The sequence below is a fragment of the Chiloscyllium plagiosum genome, unplaced genomic scaffold, assembly GCF_037043375.1.
Source record: "Chiloscyllium plagiosum isolate Xiang-an unplaced genomic scaffold, Cpla_swu_hap1 HiC_scaffold_11, whole genome shotgun sequence".
Taxonomy (NCBI): Eukaryota; Metazoa; Chordata; class Chondrichthyes; order Orectolobiformes; family Hemiscylliidae; genus Chiloscyllium; species Chiloscyllium plagiosum.
Window position 1 is genome coordinate 84,764,675 of NW_028270149.1, and position 27,595 is coordinate 84,792,269.

General features: G+C 41.5%; 1 protein-coding gene across 10 annotated transcripts in view; it reads right to left on the reverse strand.

Moving 5' to 3' along the window:
* Positions 1-22,023: 22,023 nt before the first annotated feature.
* The window catches only part of LOC122557063 (muscleblind-like protein 3), a 280,435-nt gene continuing 274,863 nt past the window's right edge, over positions 22,024-27,595 (reverse strand). For all 10 annotated transcript variants that reach the window (XR_006313739.2, XR_006313738.2, XM_087992260.1 and 7 more), the window contains one exon: positions 22,024-26,865. The gene's annotated coding sequence lies outside the window, so the exon portion shown is untranslated. The remainder of the gene's footprint in view (positions 26,866-27,595) is intronic.

The following is a 27,595-nucleotide window of genomic DNA, read 5'->3' on the forward strand; positions in this document are numbered from 1 at the left end:
GTGACCACTCCTGGCACCTTGAGCTATATGCCACCTCTGCCAGGTACTGTAGAGGTACCCAGTGCTAGTGGGTCACAGTTGTTCAAAGTGGTTTGCTGCCACCAATCCTCCTGTGTCTTTGTCTTGGGCCCATCTCATAGTAGATCAGATATGGGGGATACACCACTGCATAGCGTTGACAGAACAGGCTGTTTTCTTAGATGTTACAAAGGTTTATTGCATGATAGCAATAAGTCAATTGTATTTGATCTGATATAATTAGTAGGACTTCAGGGAGCTTTTGTAGATACATGTGCTGTCCTCAAGAAATAGCAGTGTCTCTCCACCCAGACTCTGTGGCCATCGGTGGAATAGATGGATCCAATGTACAGTAAACATCAACCTCTTCAGAGCCATTACTTTGCACAGCTGTCATCCTGTTTCTAGAACCTTCTCTTGGGAGAAGGGGCCTAATCTCTCTTTGGAGATTTCATCCTCTCTGGCTCCATAGCCCCTCACTTTAAGTTCCATCTCTTCCGAAGAGATGCCGCACGCCCAACACTGTTGTCTCCACCATAATGTCTGTCTCTCTATTGGTGAATCAACAGGCCCATCTTCATCTTCATTAAACTCACATTGATTATTGTACGTATGATATTTTTTTCCTCCACTTAGATTGCTTCACATAGTATCCTAGAAATGGATTTGGAATTCCAGGACATGTTTGGATAATCCAGGAGGTTAGCAACACATGAGCCACGATTTCAACTGGCCACTCAGGCTGACCAGGGAGAAAATGTGACATCTCCACTCCTTTGAGACATGGCTGAAGAGGCCAGGTCATAGCAGCAATGTTAACTGGCTTGCCCAGGTGGCAAGTGTCAAACTGCAGGTTAAGGCCTCCCTGTACATGGATGATGTTGCCGTTTTCTGCTCGGATCCTCTGTCCGTGCGCAGACTCATGTGCATTTGTGACCAGTTCAAATGGGCCTCGGGGGCCAAGGTAAACTGAGGCAAGAGCGAGGCCATGCTCTTCGGGAACTAGGCCGACCAATCCTCGATCCCCTTCACCGTCAGGACCGACCACCTGAAGGTGCTGGGTATTTGGTTCGGAGGGGCTGGGGCGTGCGCCAAGTCTTGGGAGGAGCGTATCAGCAAAGTGAGGCAGAAACTGGGCAGATGGAAGCTACGGTCGCTCTCCATCACGGGAAAAAACCTGGTCATCAGGTGTGAGGCACTGTCATTGCTATTATACGTGGCACAGGTCTGGCCTATTCCCAGAACCTGTGCCACTGCAGTCATCCGGGCCATCTTCCAGTTCATATGGAGGTCAAAGATGGACCGGGTCCGAAGAGACTCACTGTATAAAGATCTGGGCAACGGGGGAAAAAGTACACCCAATTCCACCCTCACCCTGATGGCCACCTTTGTGTGTAGCTGCATCAAGCTGTGCGTGGATCCCCGGTACGCAAACACCAAGTGTCACTACATACTGAGGTTCTACCTGTCCCCGGTGTTGCGAAGGATGGGCCTGGCCTCGCTGCCGCGGAACGCTCCGAGTAGTTGGACCGTTCTGTATCACCTGTCCTTCGTGGAGAAATTTATGAAGAAAAACACCTTTGACCACAAGTCCATTAGGAAGTGGTCAGCACGTAGTGTCCTTGAGACCCTTCGGGAAAAGGAGAGGGCGGATCCTATCGAGCGGTTCCCTGAGCAGACTGTCAAAGTCATTTGGCAGAATGCCTCATCGCCAGAACTTTCCAACAAGCACCAAGATATGGCTTGGCTGGTGGTGAGAAGGGCTCTGCCTGTGAGATCCTTTATGCACGCCCGGACTCTCAGCCGCACCGCACGCTGCCCTCGAAGCGGCTGCGGGGGGGGACGAGACTGTCACACACCTCCTTCTGGAATGTGCCTATGCAGAGGAAGTCTGGAGAGGAATGCAGTGTGTTTGTCGAGGTTCGTCCCGAGCAGCGCCGTGACGCAGGACTCCGTGCTCTACGGTCTGTTCCCCGGGACGCACACCGAGACGATCATCAACTGTGCCTGGAGGATCATCAACTCGGTGAAGGACGCTCTCTGGGTGGTCCGAAACCTGCTGATCTTCCAGCTGAAGGAGTTGACCCCGACTGAGTGTTGCAGACTGGTACATTCCATGGTCCAGGACTACGTGTTGAGGGACGCGCTGAAGCTTGGGGCAGCTGCCGCCAAGGCGCGGTGGGGAAAGACCACTGTGTAAAGTCGGCCTGCCTAACGAAGAACAGGGGGCCCATGCAGTCATTTGGGCTCTGCCCATGCAGTCATATGGGCATAAAAAAATGTACAGACCTGTATAAAAATGATAAGTTTTGATCTCTGTATGTAAATGTTTACATACGTATGGCATGACCAATTGTACAGACCATCAAATTATTTATGAATAAAGTATATTTTTGGAAAAACAATTAAAGGGCTGGTTTAATGACCTCCCCTGTCATGCTGACATGAATTATTGCATCTGCAAGTGGGCCGTGCCCTGGAGAACTAAAACACAGCCAGTGAAAGGAGGTGTCCTCCTAGTAATCTTAAGGGTCCCCATTATCCTGTTCTGGACCAGTGCCAGTGTGGAAAGTTGGCCAGGCTATAGAGACACAGGGCTTCCCCTCCACAATGGCTGTTACAATCAGTGTGTTGAAAGGCTCCCACAGTCACACACATTTATTACATCAAGGATGTGGAGGCTTTGGAGAGGGTGCAGAATAGGTTTACCAGGACACTGCCTGGGTTAGAGGGTATGAGCTACTAGGAGAGGTTAGGAAAACTCAGGATGTTTTCTCTGGAGCGGCAGAAGCTGAGGGGAGACTTGATCGAAATCTGTAAGATTGTAAGATACTTGATAGGGTTGACACTCAGAATCTTTTTCCCAGAGTTGAAATGTATCATACTAGGCGGCACGCATTTAAGGTGATTAGATTCTCTACAGTGTGGAAACAGGCCCTTCGGCCCAATAAGTCTACACCTACCCTCCGAAGAGTAACCCACCCAGACCCATTTCCCCCTGACTAATGCATCTAACACTAGGGGCAATTTAGCACAGCCAATTCACCTAATCTGCATATTTTTGGATTATGGGAAGAAACCGAAGGACCCAGAGGAAACCCACACAGACACTGGGAGAATGTGCAAACTCCACACAGACAATCATCAGAGGCTGGAATCGAACCTGGCTCCCTGGTGCTGAGAGGCAGCAGTACTAACCACTGAGCCACCGTGCCACCACCGTGAGGGGGGCAAAGTTCAAAGGAGATATAAGGGGCAAGTTTTGTACACAGAGTGGTAGGAGTCTGGAATGCCAGGGGTAATGGTGGAGGCAGGTAAGATGGGGCATTTAAGGGACTTTTAGATAAGCATATGAATATGCAGGAATGGAGGGATATGGACTAGGTGCAGGCAGAAGGATTTGTTTAATTTGGCATCATGTTCAGTACAATATCGTGGACTGAATGACCCTGTTCTGTGTCCTGTGTTCATACACAGAAGCCTACAGCAGAAGTCCATCCTTAGGTTGCATGACTATGGCAAGTGGTCAATCCATTAACGGGACAACTTCATTTCTCCGAACATCTGCTTTTTTATGTAAAATCCCCCCAAAGTGTGTATGCACCATCCTTTGCAGGTACAAATTATGCAAGTTACCCAATTTACACAGTATAATCATTCTAGTTGATGATACTAACCATCAAGTCAGATTCCAGAATGAAACCTGGCTCAGGAAAGCACAGAGTTTTCTTTATTCATTATGGGACTCATTGATAGGCACACAAGGCTGGAGATTTCCTTTAACAATAAAAGGGAAATTTATTACAAAAAAAAGGAAAAAAAAAAACCAAGGTAGTAAATGTAGAATGCACCTTAAAATCTCAAAACACACAGCATGTAGTTAGTATGGATTTTAGTAAGGCATTTGACAAAAACTAAAATCTGGGCTGGCTAAATGGGTACAAAGGAGAAAGTGAGGACTAGAGATGCTGGAGAGTCAGAGACAAAAAGGATAGCACTGAAAAAGCACAGCAGATCAGGCAACGTGCAAGGAGCAGGAGAGTCAACGTTTCGGACATAAGCCCTTTATCTGAAACGTCAATTTTCCTGCTCCTCAGATGCTGCCTGACCTGCTGTGCTTTTCAAGCGCCACCCTTTTCGACTCCAGATGGATACAAGCCTAGCTTAGTCATGGAAGACAGAGGGCAGCAGTAGATGAGTGTTTTTCAGAATGGAGACTAGTAACTAATTCCACAGGGATCACTCTTAGGTCTTCCATTGTTTGCAGTATTTATAAATGATCTGGACGATGTTCTGATTAGTAAGTTTGCAGATGACACAAAGATTGGTGGAATTGCTGATCGTGCTGATGATTGTGAAAGGATACAACAGGATATAGTAGGTTGGCAACTTGGGCACTAAAATGGCAGATGGAGTTTAATCCAGACAAATGCGAGGTGATACATTTTGGAGAATCACATTTAGGTGTGAATTATACTGCAAATGGCAGAACCCTTAGGAACTTTAACATCCAGATGCATCTATGTGTGCAGGTCCACAGTCCCCTAAAAATGGCAACATAGGTGGCCAAGGTCATTAAATAGGCCTAAGACCTTCATTGGCCCGGGCATGGAGTATAAGAGTTGACAAACCATGTTGCAGTTATGTAAAACTCTTGTTAGGCTGCATTTGGAGTATTGTGTGCAGGTTTGGTGGCCACATAGCCAGAAGGACACGGAAGCTTTGGAGAGAATTGTGACGATGCTGCTCCTTGAATAGGTTAGGTTGTTCTTGTTTTTTTCAAGTTCCTAAAGACAGGTGCTCTGTTTTGTCTGTGTTTGTCTACTTGAAGCAGCTTTTAAGTTTTAAAACAAAACTTGTACAATGAAAGGGGAGCAGCCAGTTCTCCCAGCTCAGCTTTTCTCTGGTTTGGTTTGTTTTGGTTTTAGCAGTCTGGCTGTTCAGAGCAAACAGTCAGCTTTTTGAGGCTGCTGGTCAAAGAAACAGCTCCATGGAAGAAGGCGTTCCATGCTGAATCTCTCTGCTATCTCGCCTGTGAGACCCTGTGCTTGATTTTACCTTTTTTGCCAAGAACTGTTTAGGGGGATTGTTACAGGAATTTGGAACAACATCATTAAGTTCGGATCATCTGTTAGGTTTTATATGGGATGGCACAGTGGTTAGCAGTGCTTCCTCACAGCACCACGGTGCCAGATTCGATTCTAGCCTCGGATGACTGTCTGTGTGGAGTTTGCACATTCTCCCCGTGTCTGCGTGGGTTTCCTCCGGATGCTCCAGTTTCCTCCCACAATCCAAAGATGTGCAGGTCAGATGAATTGGCCATGCTAATTACCCATAGTGTTAGGTGCATTAGACAGAGGGAAATAGGTCTGGGTGGGTTACTCTTCAGAGGGTCGGTGTGGATTTGTTGGGCTGAAGGGCCTGTTTCTTCACGGAAGGAAATCTAATCTAATCAAAAAAATGGTTACGTTAATCTATGCTCTGCTCTCTTTTGTGTTTCATTCAGTAATCATAGAATCCCTACAGTGTGGAAACAGGCCCTTCGGCCCAACAAGTCCACACCAACCCTCCAAAGAGTAACCCACCCAGACCCATACCCTATTACTTTACATTTACCCCTAACCAATATATCCCTGAACACTATGGGCAATTTAGCATGGCCAATTCACCTGACCTGCACATCTTTGGACTGTGGGAGGAAACTGGAGCACCCGGAGGAAACCCACGCAGACACAGGGAGAGCGTACAAACTCCACACAGACAGTTGCCTGAGGCTGGAATCGAACCCAGGTCCCTGGCACTGTGAGGCAGCAGTGCTAGCCCCTGAGCCACTGTGCCGACCTTGCGAATAAATTTTGTTTTGTTTAAAACTAAGTTGTTAGGCCAGCTGCATCACTCCTTGAATATCCAATGTATGCCTGCTGAAAACAACTAGAAAAGTTAGAGTCTGGGCTCCCTTCTTGAACTGTTTGAGGGTGTCTGGCCTGGTCCCTAACAGAGTAGAGAGAATGTTCTTGGCTATGAGGAAGGGTTAAAAGGCTAGGATTATTTCCACTGGAAAGACTGCGGCTGAGAGGAGACCCTGCTTGAGGTCTACAACATTAGGAGAGACATAGACTGGGTGGATAGTCAGAGGCTTTTTCCCAGGGTTGAATTATCAATTGCATGTTCAAGGTGAGAGGGGGAAAGTTTGAGGTAGATGTGTGAGGGACGTTTTTCATGCAGAGGTAGGAGTCTGGAACAGACTGCCAGAAGAGATGGTGGAAGCAGGCACATTGTCGACATCTAAGAGGCATCTGGGTGGTTACATGAATAGGAAGGGAAGAGAGGGATACGGACCAAATAAGTGCAGAAGGTTTACTTATTAGTTTAGTTAGGGCATGATGATCAGCACAGGCTTGGAGGGCTGGAGGGTCTGTTCCTGTGCTGTCCTTCTGTTTTGTTCTTTTGTTCAAAACAAAATCTTAGTTATTCTTTAACAATAAGATTTTACAATAATTCAAATCCATTCTCCAACATCAAAGCTTTAGGTTTGATTTAACTGCATCTCCTCATTTCTGTCCAGTGAATTGTAAAATATTCTTATATGAATACTCACAAAACTAAAAGCTTAGACTTTCCCATTCTTTTAATATTCTGCAAATTTCTATCCAAACACTTTTGGACTGGAACTTCCACAATCTGGATTTTAAAAACAAAGTAACTGATTTTTCTCTGGTATGTCCTGTATTCTTTTCTCGGAGTGAAATTATATTTGCTTACGCCTAGTTTTCTCCCAAAACTAGACGGAAGTGGGTACTGCAGATACTGGAGATTAAAACATAGAACATTACAGCGCAGTACAGGCCCTTCGGCCCTCAATGTTGTGCCGCCCTGTCATACTAATCTGAAGCCCATCCCACCTACACTATTCCATGTACGTCCATTTACCTGTCCAATGACGACTTAAATGCACTTAAACTTGGTGAATCTACTACCGTTGCAGGCAAAGCATTCCATACCCTTACTACTCTCTGAGTAAAGAAACTACCTCTGACCTCTGTCTTAAACCTATCTCCCCTCACTTTAAAGTTGTGTCCCTTCGTGTTTGCCATCCTCATACTTGGAAAAAGGTTCTCCCTGTCCACCCTATCTAACCCTCTGATTATCTTGTCTGTCTCTATTAGAGTCAAGATTAAAGTGGTGCTGGAAAAGCACAGCAGATCAGGCAACATCCAAGGAGCAGGAAAATTGACATTTCGGGCTAAAGCCCGTCATCAAAATTGCCAATAAAACATTCAATCTGTGGATTTTACTCACTTAAAATCAATCTTTGATTGTGCTGAACCAAAATCAAGCCGATACCTTTCAATGCTAACTCCCTGTCATAAACTCCACTGGAGAAAGACACAATGTTCCAGTGACATACTGGATGCTTGCAGTCATCTGCTTATTGACTCACACTGGATTAGGTAATGGCTCCAGAAAGAATTTTTTGACCTTATCTCCTTTTCACCACTTCACACAAGTAACTACCACTCATCCGCTACTCGTGTGAAATTCAAAATCTAAAATGTGACATCTAATAAAAATAAAACACACCTTTCATCACACATTCACCCAGAGAAAAATGAAAATGTATCCTTAAGAGGCATTTTCATAGTCATAGAGACATACAGCATGGAAACAGACCCTTCGGTCCAACCTGTCCATGCCGACCAGATCTAGTCCCAATCTAGTCCCATCTGCCAGCACCCGGCCCATATCCCTCCAAACCCTTCCTATTCATAGACCCATTCAGATGCCTTTTAAATTTTGCAATTGTACCAGCCTCCACCACTTTCTCTGGCAGCTCATTCCATACATGTACCACCCTCTGTGTGAAAAAGTTGCCCCGTAAATTTCTTTTATATCTTTCCCCTCACACCCTAAACCTATGCCCTCTAGTTAGATTAGATTACTTACAGTGTGGAAACAGGCCCTTTGGCCCAACAAGTCCACACCGACCCGCCGAAGCGCAACCCACCCATACCCCTACATTTACCCCTTACCTTACACTACGGGAAATTTAGCATGGCCAATTCACCTGACCCTGCACATCTTTGTGATTGTGGGAGGAAATCGGAGCACCCGGAGGAAACCCACGCAGACACGGGGAGAACGTGCAAACTCCACACAGTCAGTCGCCTGAGGCGGGTATTGAACCCGGGTCTCTGGCGCTGTGAGGCAGCAGTGCTAACCACTGTGCTCCCCCACCCCAGTTCTGGACTCCCCCACCCCAGGTAAAAGACTTTGTCTATTTATCCTATCCATGCCCCTCATAATTTTGTAAACCTCTATAAGGTCACTCCTCAGCCTCCGACGCTCCAGGGAAAACAGCCCCAGCCTGGTCAGCCTCTCCCTACAGCTCAAATCCTCAAAACCTGGCAACATCCTTGTAAATCATTTTTGAACCCTTTGAAGTTTCACAACATCTTTCCGATAGGAAGGAGACCAGAATTGCATGCAATATTCCAACAGTGGCCTAACTAATGTCCTGTACAGCCGCAATATGACCTCCCAACTCCTGTACTCAATACTCTGACCAATAAAAGAAAGCATACCAAAGCCTTTTTCACTATCCTATTTACCTGCGACTCCACTTTCAAGGAGCTATGAATCTGCACTCCAAGGTCTCTTTGTTCAGCAACACTCCCTAGGACCTTACCATTAAGTGTATAAGTCCTGCTAAGGTTTGCTTTCCCAAAGTGTAGCACCTCGCATTTATCTGAATTAATCTCCATCTGCCACTTCTCAGCCCATTGGCCCATCTGTCACTGTTTAAGAAGGGTGGTAAGGACATCCAGGGAACCAGTGAGCTTGATGTCGGTGGTGGGCAAGTTGTTTCCACTCAAATTTTTAAAATAAATCTACATTACATTGGCAGGAACACTATATTGCCTTTAAACATACAATGAGTTCCATAGCCATCGTATTTTACATAACACCATTTGAATCACAACACTCAGTCTTCTTCATATTTGCTCTAGCTAAAATGTCTTCTATAACATTGACTTTTCAATGTGCCTGAACAATTTTTAAGTTTAAATGGCTGGTTGATTAAACTCCACTGAAACAACTTTAAGTTCTTGTCTCAAAGTTTTTCCAAAAATAATTAAAGGATCATGGTGCATATAAATAACAATGTTGGTGTTGCAAATCTCAAGCTAGAATAAATACAAAACTCTGTCTCTTCCTCTGCTGTTCACTGTTTCCATTGATATGCACTCTGTATCCTTGAATATTACTGACAGGCCATTCATTTCTCATTTCATCTTCTTGTACTAACTAGTGTGGATGGTATCAACCCTAATGCCACTAGTGTTAAAAACAGGTTGAATGGTTTCTCATTATCCACTGCTATTAAAATTGATGCAGTTATCAACACAGATTTTAATTTGTTAGAGGCACTTCGATATTTTTGTATTCTTTCAAATTCTCTGTGTTTTTTTTATGGTAGAGCGGAAAGTGAAGAAGATTATTTAAGGTTACAATGACATCTTGATCAATCGGGTCAATGGACTGAAGAGTGACACATGGAGTTTAATTTGGATAAATGCGAGGTATTGAAGTTTGGTCAAATGAACAAGAACAGGATTTACACAATTGAAGGTAGGGTCTTGGGTAGTGCCTTAGAACAGAGAGATCTAGGGGTTTAGGTACATGATTCTTTGAAATTCTCATGAATTTCATATAGATAGGGTAGTTCAGAAGGCATTTATTATGCTTGCCTTAATTGTTCAGACCTTTGAATATAGGAGTTAGGACATTATGTTGAGGTTGTACAGATTAGATTAGATTCCCTGCAGTACGGAAACAGGCCAGCAAGTCAACACCGACCCTCTGAAGAGTAACCCACTCAGACCCTTTCCCCTACCCTATATTTACCCCTGACTAATGCACCTAACACTATGGGCAATTTAGCATGACCAGATCACCTCACCTGCGTATCTTTGGATTGTGGGAGGAAACTGGACCACCCGGAGGAAACTCACACAGACACAGGGAGAATGTGCAAACCAGGACCCTGGCACTGTGAGGCAGCAATGCTAACCACTGAGCCACCGTGCCGCCCACAAGAGGCTGTTGATGAGTCCTCTTCTGGAGTATTGTATCCAGTCTGGTCACCTGTTATAGCAAGGATAATTAAGCTGGAGAGATTTACCAGGATGCTACTGAATATGGAGGGTTTGAGTTATAAGGTGAAACTGGATAGGCTGAGACTTTTTTCACTAGAACATAGGAGGTTGAGGGGTGACCTTATAGAGGTTTATAAAATCATGAGGAGATTAGATAAAGTGAATGGCAGATATCTTTTCTCAAGACCGGTGGATTTCGAGATTAGAGGGCATCTTTTTTAAGGTGAGAAGTGAAAGATTTAAAAAGACGTGGGGGCAATTCTTTTACATAGAGAGTGATTCATGTGTGGAATAAACTTAGAGGAAGTGCTGGATGGTGGTACAGTTACAACAGTTTAAAAGACATTTAGTTAAGTACATAAATAAGAAATGTTTGGAGGGATATGGGCCAAGTGCAAGCAGGTGGGACTAGTTTAGTTTGGGATTATGGTCAGTAAGGGTTGTTTGGACCAAAGGTTCTATTTCCATACTGTATGACTCTTTAACAAATTTTTCAAAGGAGTGACCACAGTGCTGAAGTTCAGAACAGATTTTCAATAAAATCCATTCATGCCAATATATTGCACAATTCTGCATATTGGAAAATGGATTTTTGTCTTTTCTGTATATGCTATTTAGCCCTATGTGGCCAAACAAGCGATATTTGCATTTGCCAGATTTGTAACCAAATTGACTCATTATAACCAATTGACCAGTTTATTCAAGTAGTGTTCTTCCTTGCTTGGCTGAGCAAGTCGTGTATGTAAACCATGCAATGATATTGTCCCTCAGACTTTATTGGTTAATCATTCGAACAATAATGATGTAATTTCCAAACAACATGACTTTGCAATGATAAGTCCAAGTGGCCTTTCAAAAGCTGATATTTCTTTGCCTTTATCCATCCATTTTCATCAGTCCTGTACATGCATTGTACATGCAATCTTTGAATCATGCAGGTCTCCTATCATTGGTAGGTCATTTGGTACCTGCTCACTTCAAAGATGATGGTCTTTAGCTGGAGAGTATCATTCCCACAGTACCAACTGTTGTTGCTGTTTTATTTCTGTTGTTGTTCTGTTGGTGTATTTCTCCATTTAAGATTTGCTTTTTAAACATATGCGTGATGTTTGTTTGATACCTTTAGGATCTCTTTGACCATTTTCATTGCCATCTCAGTCTTTTGATTTTACTCGGGATAGTGTGGAGATAATGTGTAGTGTAGAATTTCCCAATCTTTCGAGAGGTGACTGCATTTTTCTCTCATGAATTGAGAGCCATTGTCATAATTCGCAACATACTGACTGAGATGTGGCCTCAGGCCTCCTTCAGTCTTGCTGATAATCATAGACATCCGCTCGTCTAAATCTCAGACATCAGGACAAGAGTTGGTTTCTGAACAATCATAGAATCTTCGAATCCCTACAGTGGGGAAGCAAGCCATTCAGCCCATCTACACTGATCCTCCAAAGAGCACTCCAACCAGACACAACCTCCTACCCTGTCCCTGTAACCCTGTATTTCCCATGGCTAATTCACCTAACATGCACATTTCTGGACACTATAGAAACATACATCTGTTTCCCTTTAGTTGTGTATCACTTCCAGGTAATACATTTGCATTTGCAGTATCCCTGCCAGTAGTCACATTGGATGAGTTAGAATTGATTTGAGGAAGGTGCATTTAGGTGGCTTGTGTTTAGAATTCACTACAAGTTTGTCTGTCCAAAATAGAAAATGCTCGTGTGCAATATCAATAACAGGCATTCCTTCTCTATCTGAATATGGCATCTTTCAATTTGCTTTGGTGTCCTGAATGTCCTTCTAAGGGTTACTTCAGGTTCTGTCTCATTGGCTGTATCCTCAAGATGACCTCACCATTGACGTTGCAGCCTCTGAGCACCAGCATTGTCTCCATTGGTTCTCTGGTCCCAGTGAAAGCTGCAATTTGTTCTATGTCCTATCGCCATTGACTTCCCTCAGCAGTGAGCTTGTACTGAGATTCACAATCTGATGGCAAAATAGGCAAGAACTTTACTAAGTAGATCACAGATCCAATAATTATTACATTGCTTTCATTTCAGTCAGTCTCTACATCTTTTCTCTGGCGTGCACCTTGTTAAGATTCATTTGCTGTCAGCACATAATCTGGTTACAAGACTTCATGTATCTTCCATTTCATCTGTTTCCTGTTGAGCTCCAAATTTATCTGACAAGCTTTCTCTAGATTCTGTTCGTGGTCGTGATGGCTTCTTCCATTACAGCTTTAATTCTACGAAGATCACTGACTAGCTCATGCTAATTGTGTTGATACTCTTCTGGAGCAGTTAAAATGGCAAACTGCATACACAGCCATCTGTGTCTTCTGGCTGGAATCCAGAATACAGTTAGAAAACTGTTGCTTTCATCTAGTTTCACTTGCCAGTAGCTATCCTATAAATTCCCTGACAGGCTTTCCAGCAATTAAATGGAAGTCATTATTCAAACTTCAAGAAGACGACCTGAAGAGGTGGCAGAATTGAAATAATTTTCAAATGCTTTCAGAAATTAAAGTAAGCAATTTAAATGTAATAAAACAATGACAAAAGTTATTACTTTCTGCAGGATATTCAAGATTTCAGACACTCCAGATAGAAAACTAAACTGGTCATAGAAGAAACAATTCATTAAATTACACATTAAATCACAAGCTGAAAAAAAGTTAATACATTGTGTTATTCTGTGGGACCATGTTATTAAGAGACAAAAGCTGAAAGAAGGTAACAAAACTATTGGTCATTATATTAAAAGCATTTTAAAATCATTTTACTTCATGGAACATTCACATTACAGAAAGAGTAAGACTCATTAAAAGAAAAGTTTTTGGGAGAACTTGTTGATATGCTCATCATTGATCTCTATATATTGTCTGAATCTTGCAAATATGGATAATCACAAATATAATAAATCAGAGACAGGATTAGCATCAGAATTTTGCACTTTGGAAAGGTACATTGACATTATGCTCGAAGCTGAGATCAGAAAACCCACAGAAATATCTGAGGACAGACAGACAAATTTGCCCCTGGAGATCATCAAACCTTATCAACTTCATAAGATACAAACACTCCAAACAATTAACATTCAAATCATTCAGTGCTAGGAGTCAACGACCAAGATGGGGAAAAAAATTAAAACACACAAACAAAAGTAGTGTTCTTCTCTGCTTTAAGGATGTTACTTCAGCAGGAAAGTGGGGCATTTTAAAAAAAAAGAGTAAAAATCCTTATACACAGAAATGATACTGATCAAGTGTGCAGTACTTTATACCAAATAACAGGAGACTAAGGTTTCTACCTTCTGAGGTACACTTCTATTAGAATATGTTTCATCAGATGGTGACATCTCTTCTTTAGAAGAAAGACTACAGTGATTCCGAAGGGAAATCAGTAACCCATCTAAACCAACCATGACAGCTCATCTCTGCCAATTCACATCCAACTCAATTCAAAAGTTAAACATCACACAACACCAGGTTTTAGTCCAACAGACTCATTTGGAAGTACTAGCTTTTGGAGCGCTGCTTCTTCATCAGGTGGGTGAAGGAGCAGTGCTCCGAAAGCTAGTGCTTCCAAATAAACCTGTTGGACTAAAACCTGGTATTGTGTGATTTTTAACTTTGTACACTCCAGTCCAACCGGCATGTCCAAATCAGAGTTCAATTCAAGATTCACACAGGAACGAGTGTCATTGTGTTATCTGACAAAACGCCTTGGTTGAAAACAGGAAGTTACAACCAATCTATCTGATCTTTGATGGGGAAGGCAGAACATCCCTTAAGATTAAATGAATTTTCGAACTTCCTTTGAGTTGCTTTTTCTTCAGTAACCGACTGTCTCACAGCTCTGAAAATCCATTCAATTTCAGCTGCTAAAACCTTGATCTGCTCCAACTGGCGTGTGTTTACAGCTCCCACAGTCAGACACACACAGGCTCTTACAGTGGAGGTAAAAGTCATGTAAGCAAAAGTGGTTAGATATAGTCCTTAAGGCTAAGGAGATCAAAGGGTATGGGGAAAAGCAGGAACAGGAGTCTGACTTGGCTGATCAGCCATGATCATACTGAATGGTGGAACAAGCTCAAAGGATCAATTGGACGACTCATATTCCTATTGTTGATTTCTCTATCTCAGAGTTGTTTAATGTCCCCTGTAGCAATTTTTAAAACTACCTACACTGTGATATAATTGTGTCACTTCATTAGTCTCTCAAAGATGTCAGCCCATGTTTGCAGCAAACTGAAATGGAAAGGGATAGATAGAAAAGAAGGTATTCATGAATTCTGCTCTGAGATTGCCTGTCAGTCAGTAAAAACTGACTATGGAAGTGAATAGGGACTCAGGGTAAACACTTACTGGAAAGTAATCGTTGCTATAAAGAGGCCCATCACTGCCATGAATATCTCTCTCAGATCTATTCCCAGAATACTTAATTGGAAAATATAGTGCTTCAAAATGACATGAAGATGCTCTGTTGAGAAAGCCAAAGAGATCAGACTGAGGAATCATCAAGGTGTGTTCCATAATGGGGAACCAGGCTGTCAAGACAGTTGTCTATAAAATGTGCCACTTTGCTTGAAAGACAACAACAGCCGCTTGCATTTATATAGCACCTTCAACCAATAAATGACACAAGGCACTTCACAGGAGCATGATGAAGCAAAGTTTGACAGTGAGCCACAGAAGGAGATAGTGGTACACATAACCAACAGAAGTTTTAATGAGTTAAGGTTTCAAGGAGCATATAAAGGCAGGCAAGTGAAGTGGAAAGGTTTGGGGTTGGAATTCCAGAGCTTGTGTCCGCGCTGTTGCTGGCACAGCCATCAAAACTGGAGGAATTAAAGACTGGGGATATTCGAAGGTGCCAAATTTGAGCAGTAATCTCAAATAAGCAGGATTCTCAGAGGTGGTAACGTTGGAAGAAATGACAGAGAGGGGGAGGGAAAAGGCCATGGTCGGAGTTGAAACTAACGTTGAGAATTTTAAATAAGGTGTTGCTTGACAAGGAGCCAGTGTAAATCAGTGAGTGCAGGAGTGATAGGAAAATGAGACCTATTGGGAGCAGCTGAGTTTTGGATGCTATCTATCTAGTCTAGGGAAGGCAACGTGTGCGGCCACTGTGGAATGCTTTGGAATAGACGAGGTTCGAAACAAAAAAACTGAAGATGCTGGAATCCAGAGTAGATAGGCAGGAGGCTGAAAGAACCCAGCAAGCCGAAGTAAAGCATATTCAGCAACAAATCAGCTAAAGTGGGGTGGAATCAGGCGATGGTATGGAGATGGAAATGGACAATCTGATAGGTGGGACAGAAATGTGACTTGAAGCACATCTTAGCGTGAAATATAGTACTGATGTTACAAAAATAGAGCTTCAGACAGTTTATGGTTCAACCCAAACTTTTACTATTCCTCCAGATATTATCATTAGACGTAATGCACAATAAGATTATTGGTTAACTGATGTTGGAGTCTTATGCTTCATGGGTGGCATGGTAGCTCAGTGGTGAGCACTGCTGCCTCACAGTACCAGGGACTCTGGTGACTGTCTGTGTGGAGTTTGCACATTCTCCCCATGTCTGCGTGGGTTTCCTCCGGGTACTCCGGTTTCTTCCCACAGTCCAAACATGTGCAGGTTAGGTGGGTTGGCCATGTTAAATTGCCCGTAGTGTCCAGGGATAGGCAGGCTAGGTGGGTTAGCCATGGGAAATGCAGGGATAGCGTAAGGTGAGATGCTCTTCAGAGGACCAGTGTAGACTCGATGGGCTGAATGGCCTAGTTCTGCACTGTAAGGATTCTATTCTATACATATCCATTGTAAGGTGGGGTAAAGATCCCCATCAGATACCGTGGACTAAAACTCTCTGAATTTGGGACATGAGTTTGTGGAATTCATATTTGAACTGAGAGTCACTGAGCTCTCTGGTTGAAGCAATATGCAAGCTTAGGGCAGCTGTATGGAACAAGGACTCAGCTTGTAAAGCTAAAGGAAGACCCTTGGCTAACTTAGTACTGATATTTCATATTTTTAAATTTTAATCAAGAGACAGATCTCAAAAAAAGACATAACCAAAAAGAACCCACTCTACTCACTATAAAAAAGACTGCAAGGTTATATTTAAAAACTGTGCATTTATCTGTTCCTGTGCTGTGAGCTCTCCCACACAGGTTTCTCAATATCAGCTGTAAATTTTTGCTGTTCATTAATGTTTTCTTAGATGCACTCCGATGTCCAAAAATACTTGATCTCAAACAGCAAAAGCAGTAGCTGTGCAGATTTGCTGCTGTGCCAGACAGCAGTATAGGTTTTTTTCTCTGACCATGTGATCTCTGCTTTTGTTCTTTTCCTCCTTTTTAAAGTGCCATTGTTTTGATCTTTTTTTCCCCAAAGTTCCAAAGCAATTCAACAGCTTATAAAACAGTAATTACTGCTCTTGGAATTCGAGGGACTTCACCTCCAATACTAAAAATACCTCAAAAAAGTGGCAACTCTCTAGCCACAAGTCTTTCACATCCTCCATCTTGGATTACCCAGAATCCACTCTTCACAAAGACTTTAAATTCTATGAATCTAAATTTGATGAATTATATCTGTTGAGATATATGCTGTCTAACAGTAACAGCTTGTCTATGATAACATCCATGAAAGCAAGAGAAAAAAAGACTTTCTCCGTTTATTACTGTAACCCTTGTATCTAGCCCACGAAGCAGAGTATATATGCAATCAAGAATTGATATGGTGTGAAACTTGAACACATATACCAATAGGTTCAAGAACAGCTTCTTCCCTGCTGCCATTAGGCTGCTTGATAGACCTCTCTAACTTCAAATAATGTTGATCTTGCTTTATGTATCTCCTATGTCTGGCTCTAGGCACTCTATGATCTATGTGTCCTTGTCAGCCTGTACTGCTTGCGAAACAAACTTTTCATTGTACTTACGTCCATGTGACTACAATAAATCAAACCAAATCAATATGAGTGACAAAGGACAGAATGTACATATGAGCAGCAAGATCAAACAGTATGTATATGTGAGACTGGAACAGGGTGTAAATGAGAATGTGAATGCAGAAATATGTAAATGTAAGTAAGAATGGGACTGCGTGTATATGTGAGTGAGAATGGGACATAGTGTACCTCAGTGAGAATGGGACATGATGTATATGTGAGTGAGAATATATATGTGAAAGTGAGAACAGGACTATGTGTATATTGAGTAAGAATGGGACTGGGGATACATGTGGTTGAGATGGGACAGAGTGTATATGAGATTGTGAATGTGGCAGGGTGTTAATATGAGAGACACAATGGGGCATGTTGTATCTGTGAAGAGAGTGAGACACTGTAATAATGAGTAAGAATAGGACACTACATGTGTGAGAGAATGGGACTGGTTGTATATGAAGAGTGAGAAGGGAGCAAGTTATTTGAGTGAGAAGGGAACAGTGTGCATACATAAGTGAGAATGAGACATTGTATACATATGAGTGAGAATGGCCAGAGTGTATGTATAAGTAAGAATAGGAGGCTCCAATTTTTTTCCATCGCATAGTAGATCAGAAAAGTGTTCTGCTCATTCTACCCATTGCAGTGCGTGGAAGGATTTGCAGGTTTATATCCAACCTGCATGATGAATACATTTTCCTTGGCTATCAAGACCTGTATGGGACTTGAATCTGGTGATTCAGCGTCGGAAACAAGGGACACCACCAACTGGGCCATTGGACTTTCAACAGCAACAGATTACTTTTGATCAAAAGTCCACTTAGAAACTAAACTGACTAAATTTACTGGAGTGACTCAGGATAGGTTTCTCCTTTAAAAAGAAACTTGTTTTCCAAAGTGACTTCATGGCCACAGGGCATCCCAAATATGATTGAGCCAATTAAGTACTTTTAAAGAGTTGTCACTATTATAATGTAGGAAATGTGGCAGCCAAATTGGACACAGCAACTTCTAATGAACAGCAATGCAATAATGACCAGATCACCTGGTTCAGGGATGTTGGCTGAATAATAATTATTGACCAGGACATAGGGGTTCACATGCCAACTCTTTAAAATAACACCATGGGAGCTTCTACATCCACTTAAGACGGCGTATAAAGCCTCAGTCTAATGCTTCTTCTGAAAGCTGCAGTGCAGCACTCTCTCAATACTACACAGTAGTGTCAGTCTAGATTGGTGTTCTCAAATCCTAGAATAGATTTTGAGCTCAGAAGAGATCTACTGATCATGTCCAACATTCATTGACTGAATAAAAATAAATGTTAGACAAGTTCTTTCTCCCAGGCTTAGGTTTAGGGTGAGAGGGGAAAGATTTAAAAAGGAGCTAAGGGGCAACCTTTTTGATAAGAGGGGGTGGTGCATGTATGGAATGAACTGCCAGGTTAGGTGGTGGAGGCTGGTACAACTACAACATTTAAAAGAATGGGTACACAAGTAGGAAGGGTTTAGAGGTATATGGGCCAAATAATGGAAAAGAGACTTGATTATTTTAGTAATATCTGGTTGGCATGGACGAGTTGGACCAAAGTGTGTGTTTTCATGCTGCCATTTGGCTTGAGAGAAGGGTAAGAGTTGGATCTTTGTTGTTCTTATCAATAGGGAATGATTTTATGATTCTGAAGATAATTGTGACATAGCACTCGCCTGGAGTCTCACTTAATAGGAGGACAGAGTAGGTGGCCCAGATACCAAAAGCATAGTATCCACATCCTGACCCTTCTGCTCTTATTGTCCTTAAAGAAACTGGGACAATTGGCACCATTACCAATGAGTATTCTGTAGCTTTTCTTCTGCTTGTTTTTTGGGGTTCATGCAATCCTGGCAAGGCTGGCAATTATAACACATTATTAGTTGCCCTGAGATGTGACGATGGTTATGAACAGACATTTGTCCTCTTGTTGGGAGAATTCTGGGATATTGACTCAGTGGCAATGAACAATTGGTTATTCATGTCCAAGTCAGGAATGCACTTGACATAAAAGGGAACCTGCGTTGATGACTTTGATGCTTTTGTTCTCAGTATTAAAGGAGGGAGACTGGGAGATGAAATGAAATGAAATGCAATAGTGCATGTAAACTTACTAATCATGCCTCGTACATTCTCATCCAAATCATTGACATAGATAACTAACAGCAATGGGCCCAGCACCGAGCTGAGGCACTCCAACATGCCTCCAGTCCGACCAGCATCCTTCCACTAATACCCTCTGCTTCCTACCATTAAGCCAATTTGCCAGCTCACCCTGGATTCCATGCGATCAAACAATCCAGAGCAGCCTACCATGTGGAACCTTATCAAAAGCCTTACCGCCCGGCTCTCCTCAACCTTCCTGGTCACCTCATCAAAGAACTCGAACAAATTTGTGAGGCATGATCTCCCACACACAAAGTCAAGCTGATTATTCTTAATCAAAGCCTGTCTTTCCAAATACATATATATCTTATCCCTCAGAATCTTCTCAAGTAACTTACCTACTTACTGGTCTACAGTTCCCAGGCTTTCCTTTGTAGCCCTTCTTGAATAAGGGCACATTTGCTACCCTTCAGTCTTCCAGGACCACACCCGTGGCCTAACAGTGATGCAAAAATATCAGCCAGGGCCTCCGCAATTTCTTCTCTAGCCTCTTGCAGTGTTCTTGGATATATCTGGTCAGGACCAGGAGATTTATCCACCTTCATACATTCTAATACGTCCAACACCTCCTCTACTGTGATATGGACTGTCTCCAAGATATCACTGCTAACTTTCCCAAGTCCCCAGGTCTTCACGTCTTTCTCCACTGTAAACACAGAGGAGAAATATTGAGAAACTCACTCATCTCTTGCGGTTCGATACATACATGTCCACTGTGGTCCTTGAAGGGTCCTATTCTCTAATTATTCTTTTTCCTGATTTCCTTCTTCACTAAACTCCTGTCTCCCCAAACACAGGCATTCCCTTGTTCCCAGCTGCCTGTACCTGAGCCTTGTCTCCTTTTTTCTGGTCAAAGTCTCAATATCGCGTCATCCAGGGTTCCCAATTCCTGCCAACCTTGCCTTTCACCCTCGCAGGAACATATAGACCTTGAACTCTAGCTATCTCACTTTTAAAGGTCTCCCACTTGCTGGAGGTCCCTTTGCATGAAAACAAACTACTCCATTCAACCCCTTCAAGCTCCTATCTAATTCTATCAAAATTCACCTTGCCCCAATTTAGAACTTGAACCTGTGGACTAGTTTTGTCCCTCTCCATAACTATTGTAAAATTACTAGATCTTTGCTCCCTGATCCCAAAGTGCTCCCCCACTGTCACATTTGTTACCTGTCCTGCCTTTTTCCCAAGAGTAGGTCGAGTTTGTCCCTTCCAGAGTAGGACCCGCTATACACTGCTTGAGGAAGCTTTCAACACACTTAACAAATTCCACCCCATCTAAACCCTTAATACTTTGGCAGCCCCGGTCTAGATTAGGACAATTAAAATCCTTTGAGGTCATGGGTATGTACCATAACGGTGTCTAGATGAGATGCTGTAAACATTTTGTGGATGGTACACAATGCTGCTACTGTGTTGGTAGTTATAGGATTGAATGTTCAAAGTGTTCAATGGGGTGTCAAACGGTTGTTGGAGCCACACAGGGAGAATAGGCGGTAGAGAGAACTTGTTTGGCAATGTGATAATATCCTGAAATATTTGTGAGAGACCAACCAATGGAGCAAAAATATTCTTGCTTAATGTTCCAGTGGGTGTATGAATTTGTTCCATTGTTATGCACTTCCATCTTTTTAGAATTGGGATGAGGAGTTATGGAGCACTTTAAAACATCTCCTTTACATTCATTTTATCTATTGACTGATAGGTTTATGGTATTTTTCAGTCCAGAATCACAGAATTATCACAGTCTAGAAGGAGGCTGTTTGGTCCATCATGTCTGTATATTGGTTCTCCAAACAGCACCGAGAAATGCTCATTCTCTTGCTGTCTCCATGTAACCCTACATATTGTTCCTTCTGAGACATGTCTAATTCCCTTTTACAGAGGGAATCAACCACGGATGCTGTAAATCAGAAACAAAAACAGAGGTTGCGAGTAAAGCTCAGCAGGTCTGGCAGCAGCTGTGATGAGAAATCAGAGTTAATGCTTTGGGTCCGGTGACCCTCATAACTACTATCCTTATCTAGTCTGGCCTACAAAGTTTGACTGCAGTCTAACTGCTCACTGGACGGCAAACTTGGCCTAGCCAATGTTGCTCACATCTCACGGACGATTAAAAGAAAAAATTGAGAGATCAGGCCTTGCCTGTGCTAACTGTATTGTTAACAATTGCTGATGTATTTGCAGAGACTGCTTCTTTCCAATGCCCTGCTTTCTAAGCCTTTTGGAAAATTAATAGACTCTTGATTACTTGATTGAATTATTGAAATGTACTATTTTTAAATAAAATCAATCAATTAATAAAAGCAACAGGCTTAAAGATGAAAATCCAGGCAGGGTCCATGAAATTAATTTTCAAACCTTGGAGAATTTGGGACACTCCTGGGTAGTTCATGGCTTTATGTTTAAGAAATGTTTTACCATCCCAGTAACCCTGACAAAGTAGCTACAGCTATAGTATCATTTTGAAAGCAATCTATTACTAGTCACCTGCTTTGACCCAAGATACATTGCCCTGTCTCCCATTACTCGACACTGAAATGGTGCAACATTATATCAACTCAGAAAGCACATCTGGATTTGAACCTACAGTTTGTAGCTGGTTTCTTCACAGAATTGTACTCTGACAAAATAAAGACTTGCTATTTGTTTCACTTTGAAATCAAAGGGTACAAAATAATTTCATAGGCAGATAACCATTTTAAGCACTTTATTTTTTTTAAAAGGTCAGAAATTAAACAATGGCAATATAAGTAAAATACTGAAATATGTAGCATACAGCACATCTTATCTAAAGCACATACAAGCACTACAGCAAGCTAATATGGCAGAAATCTAAAGAGAAAATAAATTTAAAGCTACTATTTTGCTTGTAGCAGCTGAGGGAATGAACACCTTTACTTTTTGTGCAATTTTGGGTCCTTGACTTAAAGGAGAAATGCTCCATTTGCTTAATTTTAATGTGGTTTTTTTGCCCAATATGAGGGGTGTTGAAGGGAGGAGATTAAGTGCAAGGTTGAATTCACCTTCTAACCATCTCAACAGCCACGAGCAGGTCTGCTTCCCCAATCTGCAGACAGAGATTTCAAATCACTTGAGTTCAAGATGCAGAAATCTGCTGTGTGCATGTGACAAACCTTAGAAGCGACAAGATGCACATTATGTGAACAAAGGCAACAGGGTCCTGCTTAGAGGTTTCCACAGCAACCCATGAGCCAGGATACTCATCCCCTCAGTTGCTATGATACAGCAGCCATGGCAACAAAATCAGTAGGCTTCCACCATCAGATTGCATCTGTGTACAGTATTATAGAACTTGAACCTTTGAGATCAGTGTAACATGATTGTTTTTTTTATCTTGCAATTCACCGGTTTCCTTGTGTGTTGATGGCTAATTTATTTGAGTTTTCATTTTACTGTTTAAACCATTTCAACAGTAGGATTGTATCTGGCTGCTGAAGGCTTGATTCTAAACTCTAGAACTGAGTGTGTTGTTCTCAATCATTGTACAGTAAAGCTATGGCAAACTACAAAGCTTTTCTCAACAGCAAAGCGCCATCATGCTTCCAGATAAGTTTTATAGCAAAAACCATTCCTCATTTTTTCCAAAGCCTTTAGCAATGCCGACCTTATTTACCTTAACAAACTTTTCTGTATTTAACACAGTTCTGTTTTTTTTATTCAAAATAAGATCTGAATATTTCTTTTAACTATGTACATAAGTGCAAAAAAAAAGATGTGTCACACACAATCGTACACTACTAGGTCAAATCAGTTAAACTGCAGCATTCTCAGATTTTTTTCAGAGTTTTGTTTTCTTTTACAACACTGTACCACGCTTTCATCTCAGTATAAAACCCGGTTCTAAATCCATGTGTTGTAAACCTCTTTGACTGAGAAATGGACGTACAGACACAGATTCAGGTCTCAAGTACGTTTTGAGTGGAACTTTGGGTATTCAAAATAGTCAAAGGATATCATTTCTCTTTGCCTGAGTGTGTCTAACTGTACCTTTTTTTAAAGTCCATGACGATGTACATTTTTTTAAAATTACAAGTGAAAATTCACAAATAATTTATACAAAGGTAGCCATGTTGTAGTTTTGTTGCCATAGCAACAACTCAATATCATAATTAGTTAACAATGAATCTATCATTGTAAGAGTTACATACAAAGTTAATTTTGTTCTAAAATGTAAACTACACAAACTAGGTATGTATTGTATTAAACTTTTTTTAACCATATCCCAGTGAAGGTTAGCATAAAATAAATGACTTTTAATGAATTAATAAATGGTTTCAAATACAAATGTTAAAACCAAACTTTTATTAACACTCCCTTAGATTTTAATCTTTAATTCCTAATTGTCTGTAACTAAAACTAATCAATCAACGTAGAGAAACTTCAGCAGTGTTAAGAAAATGAAAAGTTTAGACTTCAGTCTCATCACTGATAGTACATGGTGTGTTGTAATGTACTGACATTTAGATTAGGCTGTCAGCTCAAATGTCTATAGATTACACAGTTTTAAACCATTATAGCATCTAAGGCCCTTTTACAGGCACACAGTTAATCAAGTGAATATCTTGCTGACCCTTCTGAGAGGGATGGAACTTTGTTCCCAAAAGATTTTTCTGTTTTCTGCGTACAGTACTGTGAAACACACATGGGTGAAGAAATGTAGTACTATCTAAACCTGTCAGGTACACTAACAGAGCCTGCAACCTACATTAACTCAAATTCCTGTGTAGTTAATGGAACATGTGGCTGTAACAATGACTTTGCCATTTAATCATTTCAATTGCAGAAACAGCACTGGTGTGCTTGATTCCTTCCTTTCCTAGCTTTGTGTTGCACTTTTTGCTGTGATGGGAACAGAAGGTTAAGTTTAAACTTGTCCAGCCCGACTAGAAAAAAAATCCCTGTTTCTGTCCTCTACTCTCTTCATTCCACTTTTCCTCAGTGTGACCCGTTTTATCCAAGGTTCAGGATTTCTTGCATATCATTTGCATAAGGCTGAAAAAAAACTAAACAAAAGAAATAGAAAATAGAACGGTGGATGTTACAAAAAGAGATGTTGGATGAGGTGGTGCTGGCTGGCGAAATCTACTGCGGGTGCACATTAGGCTCCAGCCACCCCACTGTAATACAAAGAAATGAGTCTATGATGCAGAAGATTCTTATTTAGAGTCACTTTCAGTCAACGTGACTGTGATGAAGAATGCACACGAGCTAATGACGTTTATAGTCTGACGACTTCCATTTTTCAATTAAACAAATCATTTGGAATAATTCATTGCACATTTATTATTGTCTCTTTTAGTGCGGCTTCAGAAATGGCATTTTTTGCCTGTGTTTATAATTGCATTTGGCGACACTAGTGCTTTGAGCTTCGTTGCTTTTAACCCTTTTAAATTTTTTAATTTGCCAGTGATGCAGAAGCATCCGAGGCACCTCACAGAACTACCCTAAACAACCTCCATATCTATCTGTTTTATCATCAGCAGGAACCTCTGACTTTACTTTAAATGGGAAGTTATCTTAAATTCCAGACTTACATTCTAGACACCCTGCAATGTAGGCTGGGGAATTGTGGGGTGAGTGAGTTGGGAGGCTAGAAGTGTGATGGTTTGCAGTACTGAGCCAGTACCAAAGGATTGCTCCATTGAAGCTAATGGACTTTCCCAGTTGCATATCTCTTCATGTTCAGAGAGGTCACCTATCTCCTCTCTGTATTCACCACATGCTAGTCAAGCTACAAGTGTACATTTGTAACAATGTTGCACAGCTTGACACAAGAGAAATGGAATGATTCTGAACGTGCGCTGCATTTAATGGCATCGCCTTGAATATTGCCTAGTGTAACTGACTAAAAGAAAATTAAGCCAGGCCTTCAGATCACAGGCAAAGGAGTCAAATGGAGAGAACATGAGCTGCCACACCATATCACTTTTCATCAACTCTTCAACTGGATGAGATCAGTTGCACTCTTACTGATCTGAAGTGCACTAATGTGGTCAAGTTCAAAATGCTCTGGCGTTTAGCCCAACTAATTTAAAGAAATGAATATTGAGTATCCATTAGAGCAAGAATATTTCTATTCTTAGCTTAGATACTGCTCTGTAATCAAAAGCTGTCTCTTTCCAGCCGATGCCATCAAACACAATGTGGAACCTCAGTTGTCCACTATCAATGTTACCTGGGTCTGTGATAGTGTCTACCATGGCCAGAAAGCACATCCCATACTGTGCCTGTGAAGCACAGAGGGAACAGGACAAAGTAGTTAATTTAGCTTCAATGAATCAGAGTCCCTTTAATACCCTCAATACACCACATTCAATTCAAGCTGAGTGACACTCACCTGGCTTTCTCTGAGGCACTGGAACACAGTGTGAAGGAAGAGGTTCTGACCAGCAATAGAAATGGGAGAACAAAGAAACATGTGCAAGGCCATTCCCCAATAGCCAGGCCTATTCCATCAGAACAGTTCAGAAGGAAAAAAACAGGACGAAAATATTTGCAATAGAAAGCATCTCAGTAACAGAAAGATCAATCTTTTCTTCAAGATGTTTCCAGATCCTCAGAGATGATTATCAATAACCTGCCAGTGTGACAGATTGACTCCAGCACATATCTGTCAATTATATAATTTTCATATAGCTACACAGATAGTGATACTTCTACAGCCTTTTTTGTAAGATCTTAAATTTTCTACTATAAGTGTTTATATAGTTGAGTACTGTACGCCCAGAGGCTCCTGGTCATAACCAGCTAATATCACAAGTGTAAGTGTGTGTTGTAAAGCATGCATCATTATTTACACAGAAAATATTGCTATACAAAACATGTCTGTTAAATCTGGATATACTCTAAGTTTTATAAAATTCGATGTTACATAGACAAGGCATAATTGGAAACTGGACACACAGTAAGGACTGGAGCTCATCATCACTCTCTATTTCAATTGTTTTTGCCCTGATTCTCATTAACATTCATTTTTTGTATGTAATAAGGATTAAATTGGAGAACTGGCGACCAAATAGGAGGCTATTGGGGAACCTGTTCCACGAAAGACATTTCCTTAAAATCAAAACTATTTTTTATTCTGATGTAAACTTAACATTCAGTTAAGATAACACTCTTACATAAAAATCAAGACAGATAAACAATTCTATTTGATAATATACATTAAACCAACAGTCTTACATTGAAAATGCTCATCACTATTACCATGAATTGATTATAAATGTATTACAGCAATGAGATATAAGCAGTAGTATATCTCATTTAACTACTACATACAAGTAGTGTCTAACAGGAGTATGTAAATTTACTTGATGTTTTTATAGTGCTTTTTCTTTTTCTTCTTGACATTCCCATCATTTTGGTTTTGGTTAGCATGTAGGCTGTGGTAGGCTTACTGTGGAGGTGGTAGCATGGGGATGATGGGAGTATGTACACAAAGGCCATGTGCAGCTTCCCAAGGAGATGTCCTGGTTTTCCACCAGTGTGCTGTTTATTATTTCAACATGATGCCCTATAGAGCAAAAAGATAGATGTTAGAAAACACAGAAGAGGCACATATTTTGCCCTGCTAACATATTTTTCTGTCACACAGTCTCATTCTATTCTCTCTGAAAAACACTAAGTCTCAAACATAATGCTTTGTGCTATAATTTAAAACTTTAAGGCTTCATGAGACAATCTTATCAATGAATCACAAATAACTTACCATTTATCATACTGCAACAAGAATTATCTTCATAATTCAGACACCAACATGACAACTGAACTGTCCTATCAATGTAAACATTACAGGCAGCATAAAATCACTCAATTTACCAACTCAGGGAATTTTAGCTTCTTTAAGCTATATTAAAAATCTTATGTTGATGGGAAACAGTCTTCATTGCACTTGTAATGGCAACTATGTAAATGGCCAAGCTATAATTCCCCTAATGAAAGTGAACGAGGCCACCTCAGGAAGCAATTATAGCATGATAACTTTACATTGGGTGGCACGGTGGCTCAATGGTTAGCACTGCTGCCTCACAGCACCAGGGTCCCAGGTTCGATTCCAGCCTTGAATGACTGTGTGGAGTTTGCACATTCTCCCCGTGTCTGCGTGGGTTTCCTCCGGGTGCTCTGGTTTCCTCCCACAGTCCAAAGATGTGCAGATCAGGTGAATTGGCCATGCTCAATTGCCCATAGTGTTAGTTGCATTAGTCAGAGGGAAATGGATCTGGGTGGGTTGCTCTTCGGAGGGT